Source organism: Ranitomeya variabilis, chromosome 3, assembly GCF_051348905.1.
Source record: "Ranitomeya variabilis isolate aRanVar5 chromosome 3, aRanVar5.hap1, whole genome shotgun sequence".
Taxonomy (NCBI): Eukaryota; Metazoa; Chordata; class Amphibia; order Anura; family Dendrobatidae; genus Ranitomeya; species Ranitomeya variabilis.
In genome coordinates, this window is record NC_135234.1 from 541,553,727 (window position 1) to 541,570,641 (window position 16,915).

Genomic DNA, 16,915 nt, shown 5'->3' on the forward strand with positions numbered 1-16,915 from the left:
TGCATTTTCCAGCCTAGGCTTATACTCGAGTCAATAAGTTTTCCCAGTTTTTTGTGGCAAAATTAGGGGGGTCGGCTTATACTCGGGTCGGCTTATACTCGAGTATATACGGTAAATAAAAAATAACCTAGACATGTTAGGTGTCTATGAACTCGTAATGACCTGGAGAATCATATTGGCAGGTTAGTTTTAGCCGTTGGTGAACCTAGCAAAAAAGCCAAACAAAAAACAAGCGTGAGATTGCACTTTTTTTGCAATTTCATCACACTTGGAATTTTTTTCCCGTTTTTTGTTACACGGCATGGTAAAACCAATGGTATCGTTCAAAAGTACATCTCGTCCCGCAAAAAATAAGCCCTCACATGGCCATATTGACGGAAAAATAAAAAAGTTATGGCTCTGGGAAGGAGGGGAGCGAAAAACGAAAACGAAAAAACGGAAAAACCTCCGGGGGTGAAGGGGTTAAGTTTTACCAGTTTTTTTGTGGCAAAATTAGGGGGGTCGGCTTATACTCGAGTATATACGGTAATTTTGCCACACAATGTGCACTGTAAAAACAAAACCCAAAACACATGACGGAATTGCATCTTTCTTCACCCCACTCAAAGAGGTTATCCAGGACTTTTATAATGACGGCCTATCCTTAGGATGGTCATCAGAATGTGATTGGTGGGTGTATGACAGAGCACCTCTACCAATCAGCCAATTTAAGATGCAAATACAAGTGATGAAATTGCCAAGACAAGAGCATAGAAGCGCCAATCATCTCCCTCCAGCAAGAAGCAGGCTACTTCTGGGCTGTGCTCTGTTGGAGGACGGCGCCAAGCAGAGGACATCGGGCAGTGCAATAACATCACACCAACCAGAGCCCACTGCTATATCAGATAGAAGAGGAGGCAGCGGCCGTGGTGAACAAAGAACCAGTATTAGATGAGTATGAGCTTTTTTTAAAAGTTTTTTTATTACCGTATATTATTTGACACCTGAATTGAGGGCTGTGGAGGACATTATACTTGGGCTATATTATATAGGGGGCTTTGGGGACATTACACTGTTCAGGAGGCTGAGGGGAATATTATATTGGAGGTTTTAGGGATATCGTACTGAATTCGGGCTGTGAGGGATATTATACTGAAGGCCGTGGGGAACATTATATCAGAGGCTGCAGAGACATCATTCTGTATAGGGGCACTGGGAATATCACTCTGTATAGGGGGCTGTGATGGCCATACTGCATAGGGGGCTGTAAAGGACATTATACTGTAGAGGGGGTGGTGGTGACCATATCTCATACTGGGGCTATGGTGGACACGGTACTGTTTGGCGCTGGGGGGGAACTTATACTATATTTAAGGGGCTATGAGGAAATTATACTGTATTGATGAATGGGGGGCCTTCTGGGCTGTGGGTACGATAATACTGTAGGGGCCATCATACTGTATGAGGGTTGTGGTGACCATTCTGTATGGTGGGCTGTGGTGGACATTATATTGTATGGGAACCTGTGGGTGCAGTCATACCGTATGGGGGCTTTAGAGCCACTCTACTGTATTGGGGGCTGTGGTGGATATCTTACTTTATATTGAGTGGCCGTGATGGACATCTTACAGTATAATGGGTGCCTGCGGTGGACATCTTACTGTATATTGAGTGGCTATTGTGGCTATACATTACGGAGTGCTGTGGTGACCTATCATACTGTGTAGGAAGACAAAGTGAAGAGGGGGTACAGTTTAGAGAGGGCATAGTGTGAAGAAGGGGGCACAGAATGGATATAGAAAGGAGACAGTGTGAAATTGGGGCACAGTATGGAGAGAAGTTAGCATGACAGGGGAGACAAGTTGGAGATAAAGGGAGTGTAAAATAATGCAGTGGAGAGGGGATAGTCATGTTATAGGTCGTAGTTTATAAGGACGAAAAGTTTGGTGGTTACAGAGGATGAGGGCAGTGTGGTGGATGTAGCGTATTAAAGGGGATGTCCATTCTTGAACTACAAGTCTGCAGTCGCTCTGCATGCTGTGAGGATTCTCCAGTACTGGCGGTGGTCGCGTGACAGCAAGTATGTGATTTGCATACATGCGGCCATGTGCCGACTAGATGGGCGAGGCCTCGCTCAATGCAAGCGTATTAAGGGTATGTTCACACTGGGCGTTTTTGTTGTGGTTTTTTTCTGCAGCGAAACCTGGTCTCTTGGCAGGAAAGAAGCTGCGGCAAAAATCCTTGTTTTGGTGATTTTTAGTGCGTTTTTTGTTGCGGTTTTGGTGCGTTTTTTTCATGCGTTTTTGCGGCTAACCTCTTCGTGCATGCTAATAAAGTTGAGTGCCCCCAGAGAAAAAAAAACTGACACTCACTCACACTGACAGGTTAAATTAGAATAGAAATATACACATAGAATACGTATAATTAATAACCAGCAAAGGCTATGCAGACAGCTGGGGGCTGATATTAATAGCCTAAGAAGGGACCATGGATACTGTCCCCCCCGCCAGGCTAAAAACAACAGCTCTCAGCCACCTCAGAAAAGGCACATCTATAAGATGTGCCAATTCTGGTAGTTAGCCTCGCTCTTCCCACTTGCCCTGTAGCGGTGGCAAGTGGTGTGATAGTTGGGGGGTTGATGTCACCTTTGTATTGTCAGGTAACATCAAGCCCCAATGTTATTAATGGAGAGGCATCAATAAGACTCCCCCATTACTAACCCCATAGTCACATTGTATGAAAACACAGACACCCAGAATAAAGTCCTTTAATTGAAAGAAAGACACACACAGACTCCTTTAATAAATCGTAATTAAACTATACTTCCGACCTCGCCTATTCCACTGATGCCATTGTCTCATGCAAGAGAATTAAAATAAAAAACAACCATAATCCCTGTTTAGGAGATTAACAGTTTTCAACCTGGACGGTGCCGAGATGCGACCATCCAGGCTGAGAACCACTGATGAATGAGCTGCTGCAAGTGCAGCCTCAGTGACTAGCGGTGACGTCAGTGAGGCTGCGTTCCCAGCCGGGCTGAACTGCGGTGACCTGGGTACCCACTAGGACCATGAGAAAGTCGCACAGTGCAGAGGGGAGTTCACTGCAGTTGAAATTCTCCCGGTGAACTCAACTCTGCACCGTGAGACTTTTTCTGTGAAATATGCAAATTGTCTCTTCAGAGAGGAAGAGGACTAGGACTCTAGTGCCACCTATTGGAAGTACCAATCCTAAAAGTCAATGCCGACCCTTTAACGAGCCTTGTCACATGATTTAGGATAAAAGCCAAAACAAGAATCTCAGTTTGCAGACACTGTGTTTCGGGGTACTGCCCCTCGTCAGTGCAAATTGTGAGATCTGGTTTGGCTGTGTGAAAGGTGTCTTACCGGAAACCAAGAACTATGCAAATTGTCTCTTCAGAGAGGATTAGAAATAGAACTCTAGTGCCACCTACTGGAACGAGGGGCAGTACCTCGAAACACAGTGTCTGCAAATTGAGATTCTGATTTTGGCTTTTATCCTAAGTCATGTGACAAGGCTCGTTAAAGGGTCGACACTGACTTTTAGGATTGCTACTTCCAATAGGTGGCACTAGAGTTCTAGTCCTCTTCCTTTCTGAAGAGACAATTTGCATAATTTAACAGGGCAAACACTCAGATTGAGAAGGGGTTGTCCAGGTAGTAGACAACCCCTTTAATTAAAACCTAGTGGCCACCATTATAATTGAGCTATATTAGTTTCCATAACTATTCTTGGGTATTACATTTAAAATATAGGATGTCAGGGATGAATATCGTTATTTGCCCCTAGTATATTGGAAATGGTCCGCAAACAATTAATGATTCTATATCTGTGAAATTGCACTCTCTGTTAAAGCACACACCTAGATTACACAGCTTTTTTTTTTTTGGAAGTGGTCGCTGGTCATCTAAGTTTGTTATCAGACCCATCAGAGGAGGGTTGCATTAGAGGACCTATTACCTTAGTCTCTGACCCATTCTTTTGCTTGGCAGGGGTGGTGGAACATCTTGGATTCATCTCCCTAGAACACCAAAATACTTTATGCAATGTACCTCAGCAAGTCTCTAGCTTTCAGTGATAAATGATTCCCAGTGCAGTATATGTCAGCAGGTCACTAGTTTACAGTGGTACAGCCCCAGTGCAGTGTGGATCAGTAGGTCACTAGTTTACAGTGGTATGTGATTCCCAGATCAGTGTTCTCCTGCGGGTCACTAGATTACAGTGACACATTCCCAGGACAGTGCTCCCTAGCAGGTCACTGGTTTACAGTGGTATATCCCCAAGGAAGTGTTCCTCAGCAGATCACTAGTTTACAGTGATTCATGACATCTCAGGGCAGTTTACCTCAGCAGATCATTAGTTTACAATGGTACATCTCATCCCCAGTGCAGTGTTCCCCAGCAAATCACTAGTTTACAGTGATACATGACATCCCCAGTGCAGTGTTCCCTAGCAGGTCACTAGTTTACAGTGGTATATGACATCTCAGGGCAGTTTACCTCAAAGAAAACCAATAAAGGACTAATTCACCTTCTAAAGAATTGGGTGAGTGCTGTCATTTCCTTTTTACATAGAAGCATTTCATCCCCAGGGTAGTACTCCTCAGCAGGTCATTAGATTACAGTGACACATCCCCAGGGCAGTACTCCTCAGCAGGTCGTTAGATTACAGTGACACATCCCCAGGGCAGTGCTCCCTAGCAGGTCATTAGATTACAGTGACACATCCCCAGGGCAGTGGTCCTCAGCAGGTCGTTAGATTACATTGACACATCCCCAGGGCAGTGGTCCTCATCAGGTCGTTAGATTACATTGACACGTCCCCAGGGCAGTGCTCCTCAGCAGGTCATTAGAGTGGTACATCCCCAGGGCAGTGCTCCCTAGCAGGTCATTAGATTACAGTGACACATCCCCAGGGCAGTGCTCCCTAAGGCTGCCATCACACTAGCAGTATTTGGTCAGTATTTTACATCAGTATTTCTCAGCCAAAACCAGAAGTGGGTGATAAATGCAGAAGTGGTGCATATGTTTCTATTATACTTTTCCTCTAATTGTTCCACTCCTGGTTTTGGCTTACAAATACTGATGTAAAATACTGACCAAATACTGCTAGTGTGACGGCAGCCTAACAGGTCATTAGGTTACAGGGCTACATCCCCAGGGCAGTGCTCCTCAGCAGGTCATTAGCGTGGTACATCCCCAGGGTAATGCTCCTCAGCAGGTCACATGACCAGCCGGGCTTCCTGTACAGTACCGGGAGCGCACGTCTCGCCAGCTGCAGCTGAACCTTGCACTCCCCGCGTCTCCTCCTCCTCCCTGCAAATAACTTGGATGCTGCAGCTGGTAGCTCTGTCGCCATGACAACCACTGTGATTTGGGGGGAGGGGACCGGAGTGCTGTATCCTTCACCTGTAGCTGCACTCAATCCCCTGCCTCACACATATTATCTAAACCAGAGATGATGGCTCCTGCACACAGCGCTAAGGAGAACATGACGTCAACAGCAATGTACACAGCCCACTGCACTATGGAAGGCATCACACAGACACACTGACGAGCACAGGGCCTGGCGCCTGCTCTCCCCAGTACCACCCAATACACCATCAGAGTGGAACTACCCACAACACACCAGAGGACGGGCAGCAAAGATGGGCACACAGCAGTGGGCACAGGAGATGAGCGATACCACAGCACAGAGAGGAGGAGGGAGAACAACCTACCTAGTGCTCTGGAGTCATCTGCCGGGCGGCGCGGCTGCTCTAGTGGCGGCTCCTCATTCTCTGCTGTCAGTCTGGGGAGCAGGTGATGCGGCGGCGTGTGCGCGGCTCCTTCCTCCTCACATGAGGCGCACAGTCCTCGTACAGCAGAGGAGAGGGGCTGCTCACTGCACGGCACGCTCCTTCCTGTCAGCAGCAGGCTCACAGCAACACAGCTGGCTCTGCGCTTATGGAGGGGCGTTAGGGACACAACTCCCGAGCTTCCTCATATGCCCAGTGTACTGAAGAGCTTGTCTGCCTACATCCAGTCCATCTCTCTCTATCCCATATCTATCCATCTATCTATCTATCTATCTATCTATCTATCTATCTATCTATCTAATATCTATCTAACCCATAGCTATCTATCTATCTATCTATCTATCTATCTACCCCATATCTATCTATCTATCTGTCCCATATCTATCTCTCTATCTATCTATCTATCTATCTATCTATCTATCCTATATCTATCTATCACATATCTATCTATCTATCTATCTATCTATCTATCTATCTATCTATCTATCCTATATCTATCTATCACATATCTATCTATTTATCTATCTATCTATCTCATATCTATCTCTCTATCTATCCCATATCTCTCTATCCTATATATTATCTATCTCATATTTATCTATCCCATATCTATTATATATCCCATATCTTATCTATCTATATCTATCTATCTATCTATCTATCTATCTATCTATCTATCTATCTATCTATCTATCCCTCTATCTATCCCATTTCTATCTGTCCCTCCCATATCTATTTATCCCATACCTATGTATCTGTTTATCTATCTCTCCATCTATCCCATATCTATCTATTCCATATCTATCTCATATCTGTCTATCTATCCCACATCTGTCTATCTATCTATCTATCTATCTATCCCATAGCTATCTATCCACCCATCCATCCATCTGTCCCATATCTATCTATCTAGAAAAAAGAAAAAGCAAAGAATAGCACCGTGTATAAATAGCTGGGCCTCCTAGGTACATACCAGTCCTTATTTATTAACAGGATCATGAAGCACTATAATAGAATAAAAAAGAGAGCAGACTGAACTAGCTCTCCCCGGGCACTCAACAGGTGCCAATACAGCAGGACAGCTCCGAACAAGGAACAGCACAGAAAAATGGAGCAAGAACATCCATAACATCATAGTTAAGAAATGTATATAAAGTTTATTTTCATCAAATACAAAATATCCACACCATAAATAGGTGCTATATGCATAGTGCACAACATGGAGGGCAATGAAGAGAGGACATGACGGTAACCAGGTTCACAGCAGGGAGACACAGAGTAAATCACATAAATTACATGGATTTGCAAGCAAAATGGTCCCTATATAGCATGGTCCAACTGGTATCCACACATCAATAATTAGCATCAACAGCATACAATATCCATGCCGTGACAGAGGTCACGCTTACCCATTATTGTGTATCCAAAAAGAGTGTCCCCGGCTGGCCTGGTACCCCTGGACGCGCGTTTCGCGTGATCGCTTCCTCAACAGGCTTATAATATATAGAAAAAATGGAAGCATCACAGCAACATAGTGCAAAAAAATGTAGGTTTAATGGTCCATTATGCGTCTTCTTTTCGGTTCTGTACGTGAGCCTTTCTGAAGGCTTGTAAAAGGCTCACATACAGAACCAAAACCTGCATGATGGGCGATTAAAACTAAATTTTTTTGCACTATGATGGTGTGATGCTTCCATTTTTGCTATCTATCTGTCAATCACATATCTATCTATCAAGCCCCCAGGGTCATACCACTCCACAATTAAAACAAAAAAGTATGGAAGCAGCGCAACATAATCCATGAAAAAATGCTAATCTAATAGCCCATGTGGCGACATTTCAGCTCCAAATGTGAGCCTTCCTATAAGGCCAGGATCACACGTGCGAGAAACTCGCACGAGTCTCTGGCATCAATACCCGCCACAGCCGCTGGCACTCGGGATCGGAGTGTGCGGCTGTATGTATTTCTCTGCAGCTGAACGCTCTGCTCCGAGTGCCAGAGGCTGTGGCGGACATTGAGACACGAGACTCGTGCGAGTTTCTTGCACGTGTGATCCCGGCCTAATAATAATTTTCTTTCTATACCGCCAACATATTCTGCAGCGCTTTACATTTTAGAGGGAACTTGTAGAGACAATAAAAGACATTAACCACTTAACGACCAAAGGCATTTTTGTTTTTTCATTTTTATTTTTTGCTCCCCTTCTTCCCAGAGCCATAACTTTTTTATTTTTTGGTCAAAATGGCCGTGTGAGGGCTTTTTTTTGCAAGACGAGTTGAACTTTTGAACGACATCACTGGTTTTAACATACCTGTAAGGGAGTCGATGAGGCAGCGGGTACCTGCATGCTGGGTCCGGAACTAGAGAGGCTGCATCCACTGTTCCCGGGGGGAAGCCTGAGTGAGGCAGACTTCCCCCTGTTGCCTGGAGGAAGCTCTAGAGAGGAGGGACATCCTGCTGTGAGAAGGGGGTGGAAGAAAAGAGGAAAAAAGCGCTTGAAGCAGGGCAGTGTGGGGCCAGCACAGAGCAGTGAGGAGCGTGCTCTGCTTCCCCCTCCAGAGAATGCTGCAGCAGGCCTGAAGGACGGGGAGTGCTGCATTGAGGGGTGTAGTGTGCTCAGCCGCAACCTGGAGAGTGAAAGCCGTGCAGAGCAGAGCCGGGCAGAGCAGAGCTGGGCAGAGCAGAATTGGGCAGAGCAAACTCGGGCAGAGCAAAGCCGGGCAAAGCAGAGCCAGGTAGAGCCGTGTATACAGAGCAGAGCTGAGCCGGGTGTTGCAGCAGCCACAGAGAGTAGTGCGCTAAGCAGATCAGCGTTGCTCGCTGCCAACAGCGGGGACCAAGGAGAGAGGGACGTGTGGTGTGTGTCCAGTGACCGCCAGAGAGAACCAGGTGTCGTACACTATGTGACCATGAGTACCGTACCTGCTCTGCCCCAAGAGTCCAGGCAGGAAAGCTAAGCAGACGGTCAGGTGCAGTGTGGGCTGTGAGAGCAGAGCATCCCTTGAGCGCAGGCCGACTTGACAGATCCCCTGCGTACAGGTACACTGTAGGTGGACGACAGACTGCCCGTTCCCCGCTATCCTCCGTGCCAGGAGGTGACTCACAATTGAAAACTGAGACTGTAACGTGCGCACAGGACAGTGAGAAGCAGGTGACTAGGCCAGAGCCTCTTAGCCAAGTACCTGTATACACCGAGGAGCAAAGCCTTATTCCGGCGGTACCTCGTACTGGACTGAGCACAGTGTTTGGCGTACGTGCATGCGGGAACTCCCCGCACCCTTCAAAGACTCTTCACCCGCTACGTGGATTGGAGCCTCGTCCTCTACAGACACCTCCGAGACGTCACATGCCGCAGTTGTCGGTGCCACCATTGAATAACCGAGACGCTGCAATCAAGAAGACTACAGACTAATAAGTTTTATTGCCTTTGTTCCTTCCTATTGAACTATCGTTCGTTCCTGCTCTACCCGGTTCTAGCTCCCAGTTCTGCCCTTCTCCCTAACACACCTCCCATGCCCTGCCACTCTGCGCGGAGTTTACGTGTTGTTAGTAAACCCGTTAACTCTTGATCTGCCTCCTGTCCATGATGACATCTCACGTTCCTACGATTTCTACATATTGTGTACTGGAAAATGGGCAAAAAATTCCAAGTACTATGAAATTGCAAAAAAGTACAACCAAAACATTTTTTTGCGTTTTATTTTTTACCATGTTCACTAAATGCTAAAACTGACCTGCCATTATGATTCTCCAGGTCATTTCGAGTTCAAAGACACCAAACATGTATAGGCTGTTTTTTATTTAAGTGGTAAGACTGCTTAATGCAGTCGAAACGTGTCGACTGGGTCATGTCGACCATGTAAATTTTACTTTTGTATATTTTCTTTTGAAAAAGAAAAAGAAAAGGAAAATCCAGTCCTGTTGAGCCAGACTCCAATTTTTTCTATTATGTTGAGGCAATAGGCCAGTCTGAAGAAATGTGTTTTTAGGTCACGCTTAAAACTGTGGGTATTGGGGATCAATCGAATTGTCCTGGGTAGTGCATTCCAAAGAATTGGCGCAGCTCCCGAGAAGTCTTCCTCAAGCAGTATACAAGTGCATGTGTGCATGTGTATTTAAGAAGTAGAAATTAGCAATGGTATTAGTAATGCTTATTAGTTCCATTGCTAATCAAGACATCCAAAAATTGGATTTCCAGCTCAGAGTATATTAACGTAAATTTGCTGTCTCGAAATATAGAAATATATGAAATTCTTTAAGTTCGTCAACAGAACCCATCCATAGGAGGAAGACATAATATATGCACCTCCACCACTGCAAAACCTTGGGATACATAGTGTAGGGGTTTTACTCACTTGGGTGCGACGGGTGAAAAAAGGAGGCTTGTTCCTTTAAAAGTTCATGTGGGTTTATTGCTTCATAAACCCCAGAAGCCAAGCAGAAAAGAAACAGCCTTTAGATCAGGCAGACAAAATACAAATGTCCATAGTAGGGTTCTGCTCCGCCAGGCCCGTGGGCACACAGGCTGGGGTAGCGTCCAGTATTCAGGCTCGGACAGGAGCCAAACACACACAGGAGACATTCTCCTTCCCAACACGGACCATATGACATCACTGGTTTTAACATACCTGTAAGGGAGTCGATGAGGCAGCGGGTACCTGCATGCTGGGTCCGGAACTAGAGAGGCTGCATCCACTGTTCCCGGGGGGAAGCCTGAGTGAGGCAGACTTCCCCCTGTTGCCTGGAGGAAGCTCTAGAGAGGAGGGACATCCTGCTGTGAGAAGGGGGTGGAAGAAAAGAGGAAAAAAGCGCTTGAAGCAGGGCAGTGTGGGGCCAGCACAGAGCAGTGAGGAGCGTGCTCTGCTTCCCCCTCCAGAGAATGCTGCAGCAGGCCTGAAGGACGGGGAGTGCTGCATTGAGGGGTGTAGTGTGCTCAGCCGCAACCTGGAGAGTGAAAGCCGTGCAGAGCAGAGCCGGGCAGAGCAGAGCTGGGCAGAGCAGAATTGGGCAGAGCAAACTCGGGCAGAGCAAAGCCGGGCAAAGCAGAGCCAGGTAGAGCCGTGTATACAGAGCAGAGCTGAGCCGGGTGTTGCAGCAGCCACAGAGAGTAGTGCGCTAAGCAGATCAGCGTTGCTCGCTGCCAACAGCGGGGACCAAGGAGAGAGGGACGTGTGGTGTGTGTCCAGTGACCGCCAGAGAGAACCAGGTGTCGTACACTATGTGACCATGAGTACCGTACCTGCTCTGCCCCAAGAGTCCAGGCAGGAAAGCTAAGCAGACGGTCAGGTGCAGTGTGGGCTGTGAGAGCAGAGCATCCCTTGAGCGCAGGCCGACTTGACAGATCCCCTGCGTACAGGTACACTGTAGGTGGACGACAGACTGCCCGTTCCCCGCTATCCTCCGTGCCAGGAGGTGACTCACAATTGAAAACTGAGACTGTAACGTGCGCACAGGACAGTGAGAAGCAGGTGACTAGGCCAGAGCCTCTTAGCCAAGTACCTGTATACACCGAGGAGCAAAGCCTTATTCCGGCGGTACCTCGTACTGGACTGAGCACAGTGTTTGGCGTACGTGCATGCGGGAACTCCCCGCACCCTTCAAAGACTCTTCACCCGCTACGTGGATTGGAGCCTCGTCCTCTACAGACACCTCCGAGACGTCACATGCCGCAGTTGTCGGTGCCACCATTGAATAACCGAGACGCTGCAATCAAGAAGACTACAGACTAATAAGTTTTATTGCCTTTGTTCCTTCCTATTGAACTATCGTTCGTTCCTGCTCTACCCGGTTCTAGCTCCCAGTTCTGCCCTTCTCCCTAACACACCTCCCATGCCCTGCCACTCTGCGCGGAGTTTACGTGTTGTTAGTAAACCCGTTAACTCTTGATCTGCCTCCTGTCCATGATGACATCTCACGTTCCTACGATTTCTACATATTGTGTACTGGAAAATGGGCAAAAAATTCCAAGTACTATGAAATTGCAAAAAAGTACAACCAAAACATTTTTTTGCGTTTTATTTTTTACCATGTTCACTAAATGCTAAAACTGACCTGCCATTATGATTCTCCAGGTCATTTCGAGTTCAAAGACACCAAACATGTATAGGCTGTTTTTTATTTAAGTGGTAAGACTGCTTAATGCAGTCGAAACGTGTCGACTGGGTCATGTCGACCATGTAAATTTTACTTTTGTATATTTTCTTTTGAAAAAGAAAAAGAAAAGGAAAATCCAGTCCTGTTGAGCCAGACTCCAATTTTTTCTATTATGTTGAGGCAATAGGCCAGTCTGAAGAAATGTGTTTTTAGGTCACGCTTAAAACTGTGGGTATTGGGGATCAATCGAATTGTCCTGGGTAGTGCATTCCAAAGAATTGGCGCAGCTCCCGAGAAGTCTTCCTCAAGCAGTATACAAGTGCATGTGTGCATGTGTATTTAAGAAGTAGAAATTAGCAATGGTATTAGTAATGCTTATTAGTTCCATTGCTAATCAAGACATCCAAAAATTGGATTTCCAGCTCAGAGTATATTAACGTAAATTTGCTGTCTCGAAATATAGAAATATATGAAATTCTTTAAGTTCGTCAACAGAACCCATCCATAGGAGGAAGACATAATATATGCACCTCCACCACTGCAAAACCTTGGGATACATAGTGTAGGGGTTTTACTCACTTGGGTGCGACGGGTGAAAAAAGGAGGCTTGTTCCTTTAAAAGTTCATGTGGGTTTATTGCTTCATAAACCCCAGAAGCCAAGCAGAAAAGAAACAGCCTTTAGATCAGGCAGACAAAATACAAATGTCCATAGTAGGGTTCTGCTCCGCCAGGCCCGTGGGCACACAGGCTGGGGTAGCGTCCAGTATTCAGGCTCGGACAGGAGCCAAACACACACAGGAGACATTCTCCTTCCCAACACGGACCATATGCCAAACAACAGCCTCCATTATGCGTATAGCCTGTTAACCATACCCAGAGGTGAGGTATGTGGGTAGCCAGACCCACCCATCTCTCATAGCTACCCACAACCTGGTCCCAGGTGCAACAAGAGAACCTCTAAGTGCTTTCATGCACTAGAAAAAATACACCGGGTTACATCACAGAGACAAGCCATCTCTACGACACATACCCCCCATCGACTATGCGACCATTAGCCACACTGGAATAGATAAGGTCCTCCTCCATGGTCGTCATTGTTAAATTTGCATAAGTGTGCGCCATATTGGCATATATCAAGATATTTGCCTTTAAATATTTTTCTGTCCTTTTTTTCTTTTATCTAACACGAGTATTGCGCTTTAGATTATTGCACCTAACCAAGATGGTGTCTAAATATTGAAGACGGCAGAACGCTGTTGAAACGCGTGTGGATTATCTATCATTAAAGGTCTGCACCTTTTAATTTTTTGTTGTTGTTGTTTCCACCATTTTCAACTCAGCACTCCTTACCAGACCTCGGTTAATAATAATAAATAATAATAATTTTATTTATATAGCGCCAACATATTCCGCAGCGCTTTACAAATTTTGTTTCCTTTAAATCTTTAGATAGTTATGGCGCATGCGTAAAGAGACATGTATCACATGATTCTGTCGTCACATTGCAGCGTGTGCGCTCATGACATCTCTTCCTGTGCCAGGATGGCACTGGATGCTTCAGAGCACGAACGGGCATGTGCGATATGCCGCTTTTTCCTCTATTTATTAATTTTTCTTTCTTCCTGACATGCGCATTTGATATAATAGAATGCCGATATCGGCGCTAATATGAATGGAGTGAGTCATGTTGTATTATAACTCTACTAGATGGTGGCCCGATTCTAACGCATCGGGTATTCTAGAATATGTATGTAGTTTATTCATGAAGTTTTCAGAATAATGCAATTTATACACAGGATTCAGCCGGCCGGCCGTGACCAATTGGCGAAGCATGGTTCAAATTCCACGCCAATTCGCGGGCGGACTGCATCTGTCGCTTATTGTTCGAGGCCGGGCGTGACCAATCAGTGAAGCCAGGGCAAGCTCCATGTTTTTTGAGGGCCCCGGGCGAAAGAGTCTCAGTGGGTCCCCCTCTTTAACACATACCACGATTCATGATGCACAGTTACAGCAGAGAAATATAGCACAGCCAAGTAGCATATAACACAGCCCACCTAGTATATAGCACAGCACACATAGCATATAGCACAGCCCACGTAGTATATTGCCCAGCCACGTAGTATATTGCCTAGCCACGTAGTATATAACACAGCCACGTTGTATGTAGCACAGCCACGTAGTATATAACACAGCCATGTAGTATATAACACAGTCACGTAGTATATAACAGCCACGTAGTATATTGCCCAGCCACGTAGTATATTGGCCAGCCAAGTAGTATATTGCCCAGCCACGTAGTATATTGCCGAGCCATGTAGTATATTGCACAGACAAGTAGTATATAGCACAGACACGTAGTATATTGCCCAGCCACGTAGTATATAGCATAGACACGTAGTATATTATTATTATTATTTATTGTTATAGTGCCATTTATTCCATGCGCTTTACATGTGAGGAGGGGTATACATAATAAAAACAAGTACAGTAATCTTAAACAATACAAGTCATAACTGGTACAGGAGGAGAGAGGACCCTGCCCGCGAAGGCTCACAATCTACAAGGGATGGGTGAAAATACACTAGGTGAGGATAGAGCTGGTCATGCAGCGGTTTGGTCGATCGGTGGTTACTACAGGTTGTAGGCTTGTCGGAAGAGGTGGGTCTTCAGGCTCTTTTTGAAGGTTTCGATGGTAGGCGAGAGTCTGATGTTTTGTGGTAGAGGGTTCCAGAGTAGGGGTGATACGCGAGATGAATCTTGTATACGATTGTGGGAAGAGGAGATAAGAGGGGAGTAGAGAAGGAGATCTTGTGAGGATCGGAGGTTGCCTGTAGGTAAGTACCGGGAGACGAGGTCACAGATGTATGGAGGAGATGGTTAGGGTTTTGTACTGGAGTCTCTGGGCAATGGGGAGCCAGTGAAGGGATTGACAGAGGGGAGAGGCCGAGGAATAGTGGGGGGACAGGTGGATTAGTCGGGCAGCAGAATTTAGAATAGATTGGAGGGGTGCGAGAGTGTTAGAGGGGAGGCCACAGAGCAGGAGGTTGCAGTAGTCAAGGCGAGAGATGATGAGGGCATGGACTAGGGTTTTTGCAGATTCTTGGTTGAGGAATGTACGGATTCGTGAAATATTTTTGAGTTGAAGTCGGCAGGAAGTGGAAAGGGCTTGGATATGTGGTTTGAAGGAGAGATCAGCGTTAAGGATTAACCCGAGGCAGCGAGCTTGTGGGACTGGGGAGAGTGGCCAGCCATTTACTGTAATGGATAGGTTCGTTGGGGGGGTCGCTTGAGATGGGGAAAGTTGATGAATTCTGTTTTGTCCATGTTAAGTTTCAGAAATCTAGCGGAGAATAAGGATGAAATAGTGGACAGACATTGAGGGATTCTGGTTAGTAGGGAGGTGATATTTGGTCCAGAAATGTAGATCTGTGTGTCATCAGCATAGAGGTGATACTGGAAGCCATGAGATTCTATGAGCTGTCCCAGGCCAAAGGTGTAAATGGAGAAGAGCAGGGGCCCCAGGACTGAACCTTGTGGGACTCCGACAGATAGGGGGTGAGGTGAGGAGGTGGTGTGTGAGTGGGAGACGCTGAATGTCCGGTCTGTTAGGTATGATAAGATCCAGGATAGGGCCAAGTCTGTGATGCCAAGGGTTGAGAGGGTCTGTAATAATAGGGAATGGTCCACTGTGTCAAAGGCAGCCGACAGGTCGAGGAGGACAGAGTAGTGTCGCTTGCTATTGGCGGTTAAGAGGTCATTGGTGACCTTAGTTAGGGCAGTTTCAGTGGAATGGTGTAACCGGAAGCCAGATTGTAAGCGGTTAAACAGGGAGCAAGAAGAGAGATGGGAGGACAGTTCAAGGTAGACATGTTGTTCCAGTAGTTTGGAGGCATAGGGGAGAAGTGATATAGGGCGATAGCTAGATACAGGATGGGTCAAGAGAAGGCTTTTTGAGGATAGGTGTGATGGAGGCATGTTTAAAGCTTGGGAAAACACCAGTTGTTAGTGATAGGTTGAAGAGATGGGTTAGGGTTGGGATGAAGACTGTGGTGAGGTTTGGGATGAAGTGGGATGGGAGCGGGTCAAGTGCACAGGTGGTGAGATGCGATCTTGAGAGTAGAGTGGAGAGTTGATCTTCTGTAATGGTGGAGAGGTTGGTTTTGGAGGTGGAGGGCTGGGAAGTCGGGAGGAAGGGCTCTGGGAGTTGTTGACCAAAACTGTCTCTGATGTTATCAATCTTCTGCTTGAAAAATGAGGCAAAGTCTTCAGCTGAGATAAGTGGGGAGGGAGGAGGTGCTGGGGGACGGAGGAGAGAATTGAATGTGTTGAATAACTGTTTAGGGTTGTGAGACAGGGAGGATATGAGAGATGAGAAGTATGTTTGTTTAGCTGTGGCGAGTGTGGTCTTGAAAGTAGTGAGGCACAGACACGTAGTATATTGCCCAGCCAGTAGTATATAGCCCAGCCACGTAGTATATTGCCCAGCCATGTAGTATATTGCACAGACACGTAGTATATAGCACAGACACGTAGTATTTAGAACAGACACATAGTATATTGCCCAGCCACATAGTATATAGCACAGACACGTAGTATATAGCACAGACACGTAGTATATTGCCCAGCCATGTAGTATATAGCACAGACACGTAGTATATAGCACAGACACGTAGTATATTGCCCAGCCACATAGTATATTGCACAGTATATTGCACAGCCACGTAATATATTGCACAGCCACGTAATATATTGCACAGCCACTTAGTATATAGCACAGCCACGTAGTATATAGCACAGAGATGTAGTATATAACACTGCCCATGCAGTATATAACACAGGTCACGTAGTTTAGAGCACAGCGATGTAGTATATTGCCCAGCCACGTAATATATACCACAGCCACGTAGTATATAGCACAGCCATATAGTATATAGCACAGAGATGTAGTATATAACACAGCTCACGCAGTATCTAACACAACCCACATACAGTAGTATATAGCAATGTGGGCACCATATCCCTG

General features: G+C 46.1%; 1 protein-coding gene across 3 annotated transcripts in view; it reads right to left on the reverse strand.

The window, feature by feature from the left end:
- The window catches only part of NALCN (sodium leak channel, non-selective), a 930,735-nt gene extending 924,814 nt beyond the window's left edge, over positions 1 to 5,921 (reverse strand). For all 3 annotated transcript variants that reach the window (XM_077297076.1, XM_077297075.1, XM_077297074.1), the window contains exon 1: positions 5,720 to 5,921. The gene's annotated coding sequence lies outside the window, so the exon portion shown is untranslated. The remainder of the gene's footprint in view (positions 1 to 5,719) is intronic.
- Between the last annotated feature and the right edge of the window lie 10,994 nt (positions 5,922 to 16,915).